The sequence below is a fragment of the Zea mays genome, chromosome 10, assembly GCF_902167145.1.
Source record: "Zea mays cultivar B73 chromosome 10, Zm-B73-REFERENCE-NAM-5.0, whole genome shotgun sequence".
NCBI classification, from domain to species: Eukaryota; Viridiplantae; Streptophyta; class Magnoliopsida; order Poales; family Poaceae; genus Zea; species Zea mays.
This window is the reverse complement of record NC_050105.1, coordinates 86,288,432-86,302,386: the sequence shown is the minus strand read 5'-3', so window position 1 is coordinate 86,302,386 and position 13,955 is coordinate 86,288,432.

Below are 13,955 nucleotides of genomic sequence, written 5' to 3'. Positions count from 1 at the left end.
AATACGAATTTAATTGCTAAGGCTAAAGATTATGATGTTTGCAAAGTTACAGTTTCCGATCTTAGAGATAAAAATGATATTCTTCATGCTAAGATTGTTGAACTTAATTCTTGCAAACCCTCTACATCTATTGTTGAGCATGTATCTATTTGTACTAGATGTAGAGATGTTGATGTTAATGCTATTAATGATCATATGGCTTTAATTAAACAACAAAATGATCGTATAGCAAAACTAGATGCTAAAATTGCCGAGCACAACTTAGAAAATGAGAAATTTAAATTTGCTCGTAGCATGCTTTATAATGGGAGACGCCCTGGCATTAAGGATGACATTGGCTTCCAAAGGAGAGACAATGTCAAAATTAATGCCCCTCCTAAGAACTTGTCTAACTTTGTTAAGGGAAAGGCTCCCATGCCTCAGGATAACGAGGGCTACATTTTGTACCCTACCGGCTATCCTGAGAGCAAAATTAGGAAAATTCATTCTAGGAAGTCTCACTCTGGCCCTAATCATAAGGGTGAGACATCTAGCTCTAGGCAACCAACCCGTGCCAAGTTGCCTAGAAAGAAAACTCCTAATGCATCAAATGATCATGCCATTTCATTTAAAACTTTTGATGCTTCTTATGTGCTTACTAACAAATCCGGCAAAGTAGTTGCCAAGTTTGTTGGGGACAAACACAAGGGTTCCAAGACTTGTGTTTGGGTACCCAAAGTTCTTGTGTCTAATGCCAAAGGACCCAAAACCGTTTGGGTACCTAAAGTCAAGAACTAAAATTGTTTTGTAGGTTTATGCATCCGGGGGCTCAAGTTGGATACTCGACAGCGGGTGCACAAACCACATGACTGGGGAGAAAAAGATGTTCTCCTCATATGAGAAAAACAAAGATCCCCAACGAGCTATCACATTCGGGGATGGAAATCAAGGTTCGGTCAAAGGATTGGGTAAAATTGCTATATCACCTGACCATACTATTTCCAATGTTTTTCTTGTTAATTCATTAGATTACAATTTGCTTTCTGTTTCACAATTATGTAAAATGGGCTACAACTGTCTATTCACTGATGTAGGTGTCACTGTCTTTAGAAGAAGTGATGATTCAATAGCATTTAAGGGAGTGTTAGAGGGTCAGCTATACTTAGTAGATTTTGATAGAGCTGAACTCGACACTTGCTTAATTGCTAAGACTAACATGGGTTGGCTCTGGCACCGCCGACTAGCCCATGTTGGAATGAAGAATCTTCATAAGCTTCTAAAGGGAGAACACATTTTAGGATTAACAAATGTTCATTTTGAGAAAGACAGGATTTGTAGCGCATGCCAGGCAGGGAAGCAAGTTGGAGCTCATCATCCACACAAGAACATCATGACGACTGACAGGCCACTGGAGCTCCTACACATGGATCTATTCGGCCCGATTGCTTACATAAGCATCGGCGGGAGTAAGTACTGTCTAGTTATTGTGGATGATTATTCTCGCTTCACTTGGGTATTCTTTTTACAGGAAAAATCTCAAACCCAAGAGACCTTAAAGGGATTCTTAAGACGAGCTCAAAATGAGTTCGGCTTAAGGATCAAGAAAATAAGAAGCGACAACGGGACGGAGTTCAAGAACTCTCAAATTGAAGGCTTTCTTGAGGAAGAGGGCATCAAGCATGAGTTCTCTTCTCCCTACACCCCTCAACAAAATGGTGCAGTGGAGAGGAAGAATCGAACTCTATTGGACATGGCAAGGACCATGCTTGATGAGTACAAGACTTCAGATCGGTTTTGGGCCGAGGCGGTCAACACCGCTTGCTACGCCATCAACCGGTTATATCTTCACCGAATCCTCAAGAAGACATCATATGAACTCCTAACCGGTAAAAAGCCCAATATTTCTTATTTTAGAGTCTTTGGTAGCAAATGTTTTATTCTTGTTAAAAGAGGTAGAAAATCTAAATTTGCTCCTAAGACTGTAGAAGGCTTTTTACTCGGTTATGACTCAAACACAAGGGCATATAGAGTCTTTAACAAGTCCACTGGACTAGTTGAAGTCTCATGTGACGTTGTGTTTGATGAGACTAACGGCTCTCAAGTAGAGCAAGTTGATCTTGATGAGATAGGTATTGAAGAGGCTCCGTGCATCGCGCTAAGGAACATGTCCATTGGGGATGTGTGTCCTAAGGAATCCAAGGAGCCTCCAAATGCACAAGATCAACCATCCTCCTCCACGCAAGCATCTCCACCAACCCATGATGAGGACGAGGCTCAAGTTGATGAAGGAGAGGATCAAAAGGATGAGCCACCTCAAGATGACGGCAACGATCAAGGGGGAGATGCAGATGATGAAGACAAGGAGGACGAACAACCAAGGCCGCCACACCCAAGAGTCCACCAAGCAATCCAACGAGATCACCCCGTCGACACCATTCTCGGCGACATTCATAAGGGGGTAATCACTCGATCTCGTGTTGCACATTTTTGTGAGCATTACTCTTTTGTTTCCTCTATTGAGCCACACAGGGTAGAGGAAGCACTACAAGATTCAGATTGGGTGGTGGCGATGCAAGAGGAGCTCAACAATTTCACAAGGAACGAGGTATGGCACTTAGTTCAACGTCCTAACCAAAATGTTGTAGGAACCAAACGGGTCTTCCGCAACAAGCAAGACGAGCATGGTGTGGTGACAAGGAACAAAGCTCGACTTGTGGCCAAGGGATACTCCCAAGTCGAAGGTTTGGATTTCGATGAAACCTATGCACCCGTAGCTAGGCTTGAGTCAATTCGCATATTATTGGCCTATGCTACTTACCATGGCTTTAAGCTTTATCAAATGGACGTAAAAAGTGCCTTCCTCAATGGACCAATCAAGGAAGAGGTCTATGTTGAGCAACCTCCCGGCTTTGAAGACAGTGAGTATCCTAACCATGTCTATAAGCTCTCTAAGGCGCTTTATGGGCTCAAGCAAGCCCCAAGAGCATGGTATGAATGCCTTAGGGATTTCCTTATTGCAAATGGCTTCAAAGTCGGAAAGGCCGATCCTACTTTGTTCACTAAAACTCTTGCAAATGATTTGTTTGTATGCCAAATTTATGTTGATGATATTATATTTGGGTCTACTAACGAATCTACATGTGAGGAATTTAGTAGGATCATGACACAAAAGTTCGAGATGTCTATGATGGGGGAGTTGAAGTATTTCCTAGGATTTCAAGTCAAACAACTCCAAGAGGGCACCTTCATTAGCCAAACCAAGTATACTCAAGACATCCTAAGCAAGTTTGGAATGAAGGATGCCAAGCCCATCAAGACACCCATGGGAACCAATGGGCATCTCGACCTCGACACGGGAGGTAAGTCCGTGGATCAAAAGGTATACCGGTCAATGATAGGTTCCTTACTCTATTTATGTGCTTCTCGACCGGACATTATGCTTTCCGTTTGCATGTGTGCAAGATTCCAATCCGACCCTAAGGAATCCCACCTTACGGCCGTAAAACGAATCTTGAGATATTTGGCTTATACTCCTAAGTTTGGGCTTTGGTACCCTCGGGGATCCACATTTGATTTAATTGGTTATTCGGATGCCGATTGGGCGGGGTGTAAGATTAACAGGAAGAGCACATCAGGGACTTGCCAGTTCTTGGGGAGATCCTTGGTGTCTTGGGCTTCAAAGAAGCAAAATTCGGTCGCTCTTTCAACCGCCGAAGCCGAGTACATTGCCGCAGGTCATTGTTGCGCGCAATTACTTTGGATGAGGCAAACCCTGCGGGACTACGGTTACAAATTAACCAAAGTTCCTTTGCTATGTGATAATGAGAGTGCAATCAAAATGGCCGACAATCCCGTCGAGCATAGCCGCACTAAGCACATAGCCATTCGGTATCATTTTCTTAGGGATCACCAACAAAAGGGGGATATCGAGATTTCTTACATTAACACTAAAGATCAATTAGCCGATATCTTTACCAAGCCTCTTGATGAACAAACTTTTACCAAACTTAGGCATGAGCTCAATATTCTTGATTCCCGCAACTTCTTTTGTTAGATTGCACACATAGCTCATTTATATACTTTTGATCATATCTCTTTTATGCTATGACTAATGTGTTTCCCAGTCTATTTCAAATCAAGTCATAGGTATATTGAAAGGGAATTGGAGTTTTAGGCGAAGACAAAGGCTTCCACTCCGCAACCCATCCTTCGCCGTCGCTCCAAGCCACTCTCCATCTCTGGGGGAGAGAACAAAAGGACTTCATCTTTGGTATAATCTTAACTCATTTGTTTATGACCAAAGAGGAAGACATTACTTCGAGGGCTCTAATAATTCCGTTTTTGGCGATTCATGCCAAAGGGGGAGAGAGTATGAGCCCAAAGCAAAAGGACCGCACCACCACCAATTTCAAAAACTTAGTGTTTTCTAAGAATATTTTTCAATTAGTATCTTATTAAGTTCAAGAAGGGGAGAAATTAGTATTTCAAAAATGATATATCAAAACCCTCTTGAACACTAAGAGGAGGATCTCCTTTAGGGGGAGTTTTGTTTAGTCAAAGGAAAAGCATTTGAAACAGGGGGAGAAAATTTTAAATCTTGTAAATGCTTTGCAAAATCCTATTCATTTACCTTTGACCATTTGCAAAAGAACTTTGAAAAGGATTTACAAAAGAGTTTGCAAAAACAAAACATGTGGTGCAAGCATGGTCCAAAATGTTAAATAAGAAAGAAACAATCCATGCATATCTTGTAAGTAGTTATATTGGCTCAATTCCAAGCAACCTTTACACTTACATTATGCAAACTAGTTCAAATTATGCACTTCTATATTTGCTTTGGTTTGTGTTGGCATCAATCACCAAAAAGGGGGAGATTGGAAGGGAATTAGGCTTACACCTAGTTCCTAAATAATTTTGGTGGTTGAATTGCCCAACACAAATCTTTGGACTAACTAGTTTGCTCTAGTGTATAAGTTATACAGGTGCTAAAGGTTCACACTTAGCCAATAAAAAGACCAAGGGTTGGGTTCAACAAAAGAGCAAAGAGGTAACCGAAGGCACCTCTGGTCTGGCACACCGGACTGTCCGGTGCACCACCGGACATGTCCGGTGCACCAGAGGACTCCAACTCGAACTCGCCACCTTCGGGAATTTCCAGAGACCACTCCGCTATAATTCACCGGACTGTCCGGTGTACACCGGACAGTGTCCGGTGCTCCAAGGGAGGTCGTCCTCAGGAACTCGCCAGCCTCGGGTTTTCACTCCAGCCGCTCCGCTATAATTCACCGGACTGTCCGGTGTGCACCGGACTGTCCGGTGCATCTGCGGGGCAACGGCTACTTCAGGCGCCAACGGCTACCTGCGGCGCATTTATTGCGCGCCAGCGCGCGCAGAGATCAGGCACGCCCATGCTGGCGCACCGGACACTCTACAGTACATGTCCGGTGCGCCACCGGACATCAAGGCGGGCCCAGAAGTCAGAACTCCAACGGTCGATTTCCAACGGCACTGGTGACGTGGCGGGGGCACCGGACTGTCCGGTGTGCACCGGACTGTCCGGTGCGCCATCGAACAGACTGCCCAGCCAACGGTCAAGTTTGGTGGTTGGGGCTATAAATACCCCAACCACCCCACCATTCATGGCATCCAAGTTCTCTACTTCCCAACTACTACAAGAGCTCTAGCATTCAATTCTAGACACACCAAAGAGATCAAATCCTCTCCATATTCCACACAACGCCCTAGTGACTAGAGAGAGAGATTTGCTTGTGTTCTTTCGAGCTCTTGCGCTTGGATTGCTTCCTTCTTTCTTGATTCCTTTTTTGTGATCAAACACTCACTTGTAATTGAGGCAATAGGCACCAATTGTGTGGTGGCCCTTGCGGGAAGTTTGATTCCCAAGTGATTTGAGAAGAGAAGCTCACTCGGTCCAAGGGACCGATTGAGAGAGGGAAGGGTTGAAAGAGACCCGGCCTTTGTGGCCTCCTCAACGGGGAGTAGGTTTGCAAAAACCGAACCTCGGTAAAACAAATCCGCGTGTCACACTCTTCATTTGCTTGCGATTTGTTTTGCTCCCTCTCTCGCGGACTCGTTTATATTTCTAACGCTAACCCGGCTTGTAGTTGTGTTTATATTTGTCAATTTCAGTTTCGCCCTATTCACCCCCCCTCTAGGCGACTTTCACTTACTCAAATCTCACAACCGGATGTTGTGAGGAAGATTCTCAGTGTCCTCCCAATAGACAAATATGGACACATTGTCACTGTGCTACATCAAATGGATCTTTCAGTTACCACACCTACACAGATTTTGGGAAAGATCAATGCTCATGAGATGTACATGCACATCAACGACAAAGAAGAGTCATCTTCCAAAAGAAAGGATTTGGCTCTCAAAGCAAATCAAGAAAGAAAAGGAAAAGCAAAAATACAAGTTGAGGAAGAATCCTCAAGTGATGATGACCTTTATGCTAACATTGCCTTGATGGTAAGGAAGACCACCAAGATGTTGAAGAAGCTCAACAGAGAAGGCATCAAATTTGATTCAAGAAAGAAGAAATTATTTTCCAACAAAAGAAAGCTCATTTTCTGAGATGGATTGCTACAACTGTGGTGAGCTCGGTCATCTTGCTCATCAATGTAACAAGCCCAAGAAGAACAAGTTCAAGGGCAAGAAAGAAGATGACAGCGAGGATGAAAAGAAGGAAAAGAAATTCTTCAAGAGGAAGGATGGGAAGCAAAAGAGGTTCCACAAGAAGAAGAATGGAAAGGCATATATTGTTGGTGACTGGGTCACTGACATTGAGTCATCAAGTGGATCTTCTTCAAGTGAAGAAGAGAATGATGAAAAAGTTGCCTCCATCGCCGGAGACTTCTCTTCACCACCACCATCGCCATCATCGACTTCTCACCTATGCCTCATGGCTAGGGGTGAACGGAAGGTACAAAATGATATTGATATTACTGATGATAGTGATAGTGATAGTGATGAGGAATTTGCTTCACCTTCATATGATGAGCTAGCTGACTTGCTTAAAGAATATACTCAAATCATTAGAAAGTCAAAAGCTAAATGTGATAGGTTGAAAAATGAAAATGAATCTTTAAATGCCAAATATGACATAGTTATGAAAGCTAGTGATGAAATGAAAGAAGAAAATAAAACTATGTCATCAACTGTAAATGAGCTCACAACCTCCCTAAAAGATGCTAAGGATAAATGTGACAAGCTAAATGAAGCTAATAGGGAGTTGCAAGATAGACTGGTAAAAAGCAAGGAAGACTATACTCAAATTAAATTTGATCATGACAATCTTCTTGTTGAAAATGAACTTTTATCTTGCAAAACACATGAGGCTATTAACCCTGTTGTTAAGATTGATGTAGCAACCTCATGTGATGATTTGAGTCAAGGAGAGCAAACTAGTCTACATGCTGAATTGACTGAAAAAGTTGAAGTCTTGACTTTAGACAACCAAAAATTGAAGAAATACTTGACTGATGCAACTACTAGAGAAAGGTTGCTATTGAGAACAATGATTTCAACAATGAGTTGGCAGTGGAAAATAAACGGCTTAAAAATGAGGTCAAGAAACTAAAGAGTGAAAATGAACATCTTGCAACAAGTGTGCAAAAGTTCAACAAGGGTCAATACCTCCAAAATGAGCTGCTTATGAACACTGTCATGAAAAACAACAAGAGTGGTATTGGATACAATGCTTTTGTGCAAAAAAAGATACTATTCAATACAAGCCTAAGCAGACTCACAAGCCTATCAAATGCTTTGAGTGTGGAAATGAAGGTCATTTTGCCCACAACTGCAAAGCCAAACCACCAACTCCCTTGCCTAAGCACTCAAGACCATTTGCTTTCAATGCTCATTATGTTCTAAGAAAGGTTGCAAATGGAAAGGTCAAAGTTACATTCCTAGGTCCACCAAACAAGAGTAGACCTAGACAAATCTGGGTTGCAAAGTCCTTGATTGAGAGAGTCACTGGTCCTATGCAATATAGGGCCCTCAAAACTCAAACTTGATTTGTCTATGGATGTAGGTGAACTACAAGACCGGTGGGAGCCATTGGGTTATTGACAGTGGATGCACACAACATATGACAGGCAACCCACGGATGTTCACCTCACTTGATGAGAATGTTGATGGACAAGATAAAATCACATTTGGAGACAATCCAAAAGGAAAAGTGCAAGGACTTGGCAAGGTGGCAATTTCAAATGATTTATCAATATCAAATGTTCTCTTAGTTGCACCTTTGAGCTTCAATTTATTATCAGTGGGTCAACTCTGTGATCTTGGACTTCAATGCTTATTCACACCAACAGAGGTTATTGTATCAAAGATGGATGATGAATCAATGGTGTTCAAGGGATTTAGATACAACAACCTCTACTTAGTGGATTTCACTTCAGAAGATGCAGACTTAAGAACTTGCCTCTTCACCAAAGCTTCACTTGGATGGCTTTGGCATAGGAGGCTTGCACATGTTGGGATGAGCACACTCAAGAAGGTATTAAAGAAAGACATGGTTAGAGGATTAAAGGATGTGGTGTTTGAAAAAGACAAGCCATGTAGTGCATGTCAAGCTGGAAAGCAAGTTGCTAATACACATCCTACTAAAGCTTTCATGTCAACATCAAGGCCACTGGAACTACTTCATATGGATTTATTTGGACCTACAAATTATGTAAGTGCCAGTGGCAACCTCTACTGTCTAGTGATTGTTGATGACTTCTCAAGATACACTTGGGTGTTCTTTCTCCACGACAAATCTGAAGTTGCATCTATATTCAAGAAGTTTGCCAAGAAAGCACAAAATGAATTTGATTGCAAGATCAAGAAGATTAGAAGTGATAATGGCAAAGAATTTGACAACACCAACATTCATGAGTACTGTGATGAAATTGGGATCAAGCATGAAATATCTGCAACATACACACCTCAACAAAATGGAGTTGTTGAAAGGAAAAACAGGACCTTGATCACACTTGCAAGAACAATGATTGATGAGTATAACACACCAGAGAGGTTTTGGGCCGAAGCTGTCAACACTGCATGTTATGCATCAAAAAGGCTATTTCCTCACCGGCTACTTGCGAAGACTCCTTATGAACTGCTAAATGGGAAAAAGCCAGACGTCTCCTTCTTTCGGGTGTTTGGGTGCAAATGCTACATCTACAAGAAATGCCATCACATAGGAAAGTTTCAAAGACGTTGTGATATTGGTTTTCTTTTGGGTTATTCATTAAAGTCCAAAGCATATCGAGTATTCAACCATGCCACTGGCGTGGTAGAAGAAACATATGATGTGGAATTTGATGAGACTAATGGCTCCCAAGGAGCACTTGAAAATCTTGATGATGTAGGTGATGAGCCACTTAGGGAAGCAATGAAGAACATGCCACTTGGAGCTATCAAACCAAAAGAAGATGAAGAAGAGGTGCAAAACATTGACAGACCTTCTTCATCAAATGTACCACAAGATGATGAAAAAGATGAGAGGCATGCAAATGAAGATACATTTGTCTCTCATGATCAAGCAAGGGTACAAGCCGAAGATGTTGATGCTCCAGGATCTTCTTCCCAAGTGGTTGACAGGAGAAACTCATCACTACTTCAAGCTCATCCTCAAAACCAAATCATAAGGAGTCCTTCACAAGGGGTTATTACTCGATCACATAGACATGCTTCTTTTATTGAACATCACTCCTTTGTTTCTTGTGTTGAGCCTACTTGTATAGATGAGGTGCTACAGGATCCGAACTAGGTGAATGCCATGCATGAAGAACTTAACAACTTCACCCGTAACGAAGTTTGGACCCTGGAGAAGCCCCCACAAGATGCAAGAATCATTGGAACAAAGTGGGTGTTCAAAAACAAACAAGATGATCAAGGTGTGATTGTAAGGAACAAGGCAAGACTTATTGCAAAGGGATTCTCTCAAGTTGAAGGCTTAGATTTTGGAGAGACCTTTGCACCGGTTGCTCGACTAGAAGACATCCGTATCCTACTTGCATATGCATCATGCTATGATATAAAACTTTATCAAATGGATGTAAAAAGTGCATTTTTAAATGACTTCATAAATGAACTTGTATATGTTGAGCAACCACCTGGATTTGAAGACCCTAGATATCCTAACCATGCTTACAGGTTGTCCAAGGCGCTATATGGGCTAAAGCAAGCTCCAAGGGCTTGGTATGAGCGCCTTCGCGACTTCCTCATCGAAAAGGGCTTCAAGATCGGGACCGTCGACACAACTCTATTCACAAAGAAACATAACGATGATATTTTCATTTGTCAAGTATATGTTGATGATATAATCTTTGGCTCGACAAATGACTATCATTGCAAGGAATTTGGTGAGTTGATGTCGAAGGAGTTCGAGATGTCAATGATTGGTGAGCTAACGTACTTCCTCGGCTTTCAAGTCAAGCAAATGAAAGATGGTAACTTTCTCTCACAAGAAAAGTATACCAAAGACTTGTTGAAAAGGTTCAACATGGAAAAGTGCAAACCAATCAAGACCCCCATGCCAACAAATGGACATCTCGACTTAGATGAGGGAGGTAACCCGGTTAATCAAACTCTCTACCGTTCTATGATTGGTAGTTTATTGTACCTTACCGCATCTAGGCCCGATATTATGTTTAGTGTCAGCATGTGTGCTAGATTTCAATCTAATCCTAAGAAAGCTCATCTTCACGCTGTTAAGAGAATTCTTAGGTATCTCAAGCACACCACAAGCGTTGGTGTGTGGTATCCCAAAGGAGCTACTTTTGATTTAATTGGCTATTCCGATTCAGATTATGCCGGTTGCAAAATTGATAGGAAAAGTACTTCTGGGGGATGCCATCTGCTTGGTAGATCACTAGTTTCATGGACATCCAAAAAGCAAAATAGTGTTGCCTTGTCAACTGCCGAAGTGGAATACATTGCCGCAGGTGCTTGTTGCACACAAATTTTGTATATGAAACAAACTCTTCTAGACTATGGCGTAGTTCTAGAAAAGGTACCTTTGTTGTGTGATAATGAGAGTGCTGTTAAAATTGCTAATAATCCTGTACAACACTCTCGCACCAAGCACATTGATATCCGTCATCACTTCCTTAGAGATCATGTTTCTAAAGGAGATATCATTTTAGAAGGAGTGAGGTCGGAATATCAATTAGCGGATATTTTCACTAAGCCACTTGATAAAACCCGCTTTTGCATGTTGAGAAATGAACTAAATATTCTTGACCTCAGAAATTTTATGTAAGATGTCAAATGATGTTGTCAAGCTTGCATTGCATGTTTAGATTTCTTGTATTGCATCTAGGGCTTGTCTAACCTAGTTGAGATAACCGCCAACAAAGCGAGTGAAAAAGCTTAACTCGGATCATACTTGACAAGTCTTAGTTTTAAGCTTTTAGCACTTAAATTCTTACTTCTTATGCAATTGTTGGTTCTTGAAATATGCATGAGGTACTGCACTTAGGGGGAGTATTCAAAACTCAAATCACTCATGAAAACCCCTAGTGCAAGGCCAAAATGCAAATTTCACTATTTGCCTATTTTCTCTAAAAATTATCTAGCCTATGGCAAAATATTTTGAAAATTATGAGAAAATATATGAGGGTGCCAATACCTGTCTACCAACAAGTGTTATTTTGTGTGATTATAAGTTGGGATTTGGTTTGGTTGGGAACTAGATAGAAAAATTCAAAAAATCCAAATTTTCCCTCTGTCTGGGCTCACCGGACAGTCCGGTGTGCACCGGACACTGCAATGTGCTATGTCCGGTGCCCCGGCAGCCGCGCGCTCAAAATCCATTTTTCTGTGCGCTGTCCGGTGGTTCACCGGACAGACACTGTAGACTGTCTGGTGCGCCCATATCCGTTTTTTTAAAAAACCTTTCCCCTCTCGCGCCCGAGGCCTGGCATTTCACTTCTCTGTTCTCTGCCCCTCTCTCTCGGTCTCGCGATCTCTTCCTCGCCGGCGACCACCCCTCCTCTCCGGCGATCTCTTCACCGGCGGCGTCCAAGTGCATCTCCCCTTCCATCTCTGGTGAGAATCCCCTTCTCTCTCTTTCCCCCTTTCTCTCTGTGCTCCTGCCACCAGTGAAGCCCCCCTCTTCCACCCCTTTGTGTCAATTTCAAATTCTTGTGAAATCCTGTGAAACCAAGTTGTGGTATGTGTTCCTCTGTGTGCCTTGAACATTCTTGTAGGTTCTCGGCTCCTTAGGGAGGGTTTCACAGCCTTAAATAGCCGTTTCACCGTAACCCTAAATCCTCGCACACCACATGCTCGGTGAAATGCCCAAACCAGCCAAAAATGCTCCAATTGAACCCAAATTTTTCAGGCATCTTCCCAACACCTCCAGTAACATATTCGCCAAATTTCACGCCCATCCGATATTCCAGGCTTTAATTTCACCAGATTCCCCGTTTCGAGCGATCGTTTCCGAGCCGAGTGCCCAAATCTCATTTTCTTCGCCTAAATTAAAACCAAGCACACACTTCACTCCATTTCACCCATATAAACCTATTCGTGAAGTATCGGCTCAATTCCATGTCATTTCGTGCCTCAATTCAAATTCCAAACCTCCTATGGCTCTATTTATCGTTCAAACGCCGTTTTCACGTCGTTTGACCCCTCGATCGCCTTATCTCTCGTTTTCTGTGCCATATTTCTATGTGTATGTATTTATTCACATTTCATATACTTATGACTATGTGACTAATATGTGCTCACATCTTCTGTCATTTCAGTGACCTTGCCTGCCCGTGAGCCGTCTCCTGTCCTGCCTGGATTTCCACCTGTCGTGTGAGTTTCCAGGTAGACATCTCCTCCTTTGATATTCTATCGGATATTATCAACATGTGCTTAGCCTCTCTCTCTCATTTGCAGTCGTCAGGTCAGGATGCCGCGCACGAAGAATGTGTCGGCGCCAGGGGGAGGCGATGATGAGGATCCTCGTCGCCCCTTCAGGTAGGTCAAGGGTAAGACAATACACTTGGAGCAGCAGGAAGGCCGCAAGAAGCGGCGTATGGACAGAGCAGCCCGTGCAGCGGCAGCAGCAGCAGCAGCCGCTGCGCAGGCCGAGCTTTGAGATCAGCCTCAGACACCTTCAGATCAGATTGCGTACCGTGTTCGTCGTCTCGCCTCCCGGGCTCGCTCCTCCACTACCACCACTGCTTCAGCTTCCACTCCTCCACCCACTTTGCCTGCTCCTGTCACCCCTGTTGCGCCATCCACCACCTCCACTACACCAGCTTCCACTGCTCCTCCTCCCGCTCCTGTTTCCGCTCCACCTATCCCACCTGCTCGTTTCCGGGAGCGCGATGAGACTGAGGTGCGACCTCTGGCTGCTGATCCCCGGTTGTTTGACCTTCAGCGTGATACAGCGGCACGGGTACGTAGGTTCAGATACGTACCCGTGGAGTCTTGGTTACCGGCTCAGAGGGACCCTGCCGCAGTTGACCTTTTCAGCACCAGGATTCAGGAATCCTTCTTCAGGGCACAGATGTCTGCACAGATTGCTCTGCGAGTGCACCGGCTTTTGGACCTTCCAGCTTTTCTACTTGCCGCCGGTGCTGACTCTGAGGTGCACCTCACATATCTGCCTGGCCTTCTGACTCTTTTGACTACCAGCGACAGGTATGTTGAGGAGTGGGTCCGAGTTTTCTACGCGACTGTATGGATAGACCCAGATCATCACTGGATGAGGTTTCGTTTTGAGCGAGAGGATGTCACTATTACTGCCCACCAGATTCGCCAGCTCTTTGGTTTTCACGAGTCGTCGACTCAACTTCACAGCTTATGCTACGACACCTCTGACCCTCCTCGTCGCCCTCACAGCAGTGTGGCTCCGGGTACAGCTCACGTCGCGGCTCTGTTCCGCCCGCCCTTCTCAGATGGGTCACGACGTTCACCGACAGATTTCACTACAACAGCCAAGTTCTTATTTCAGCTTATGAGAT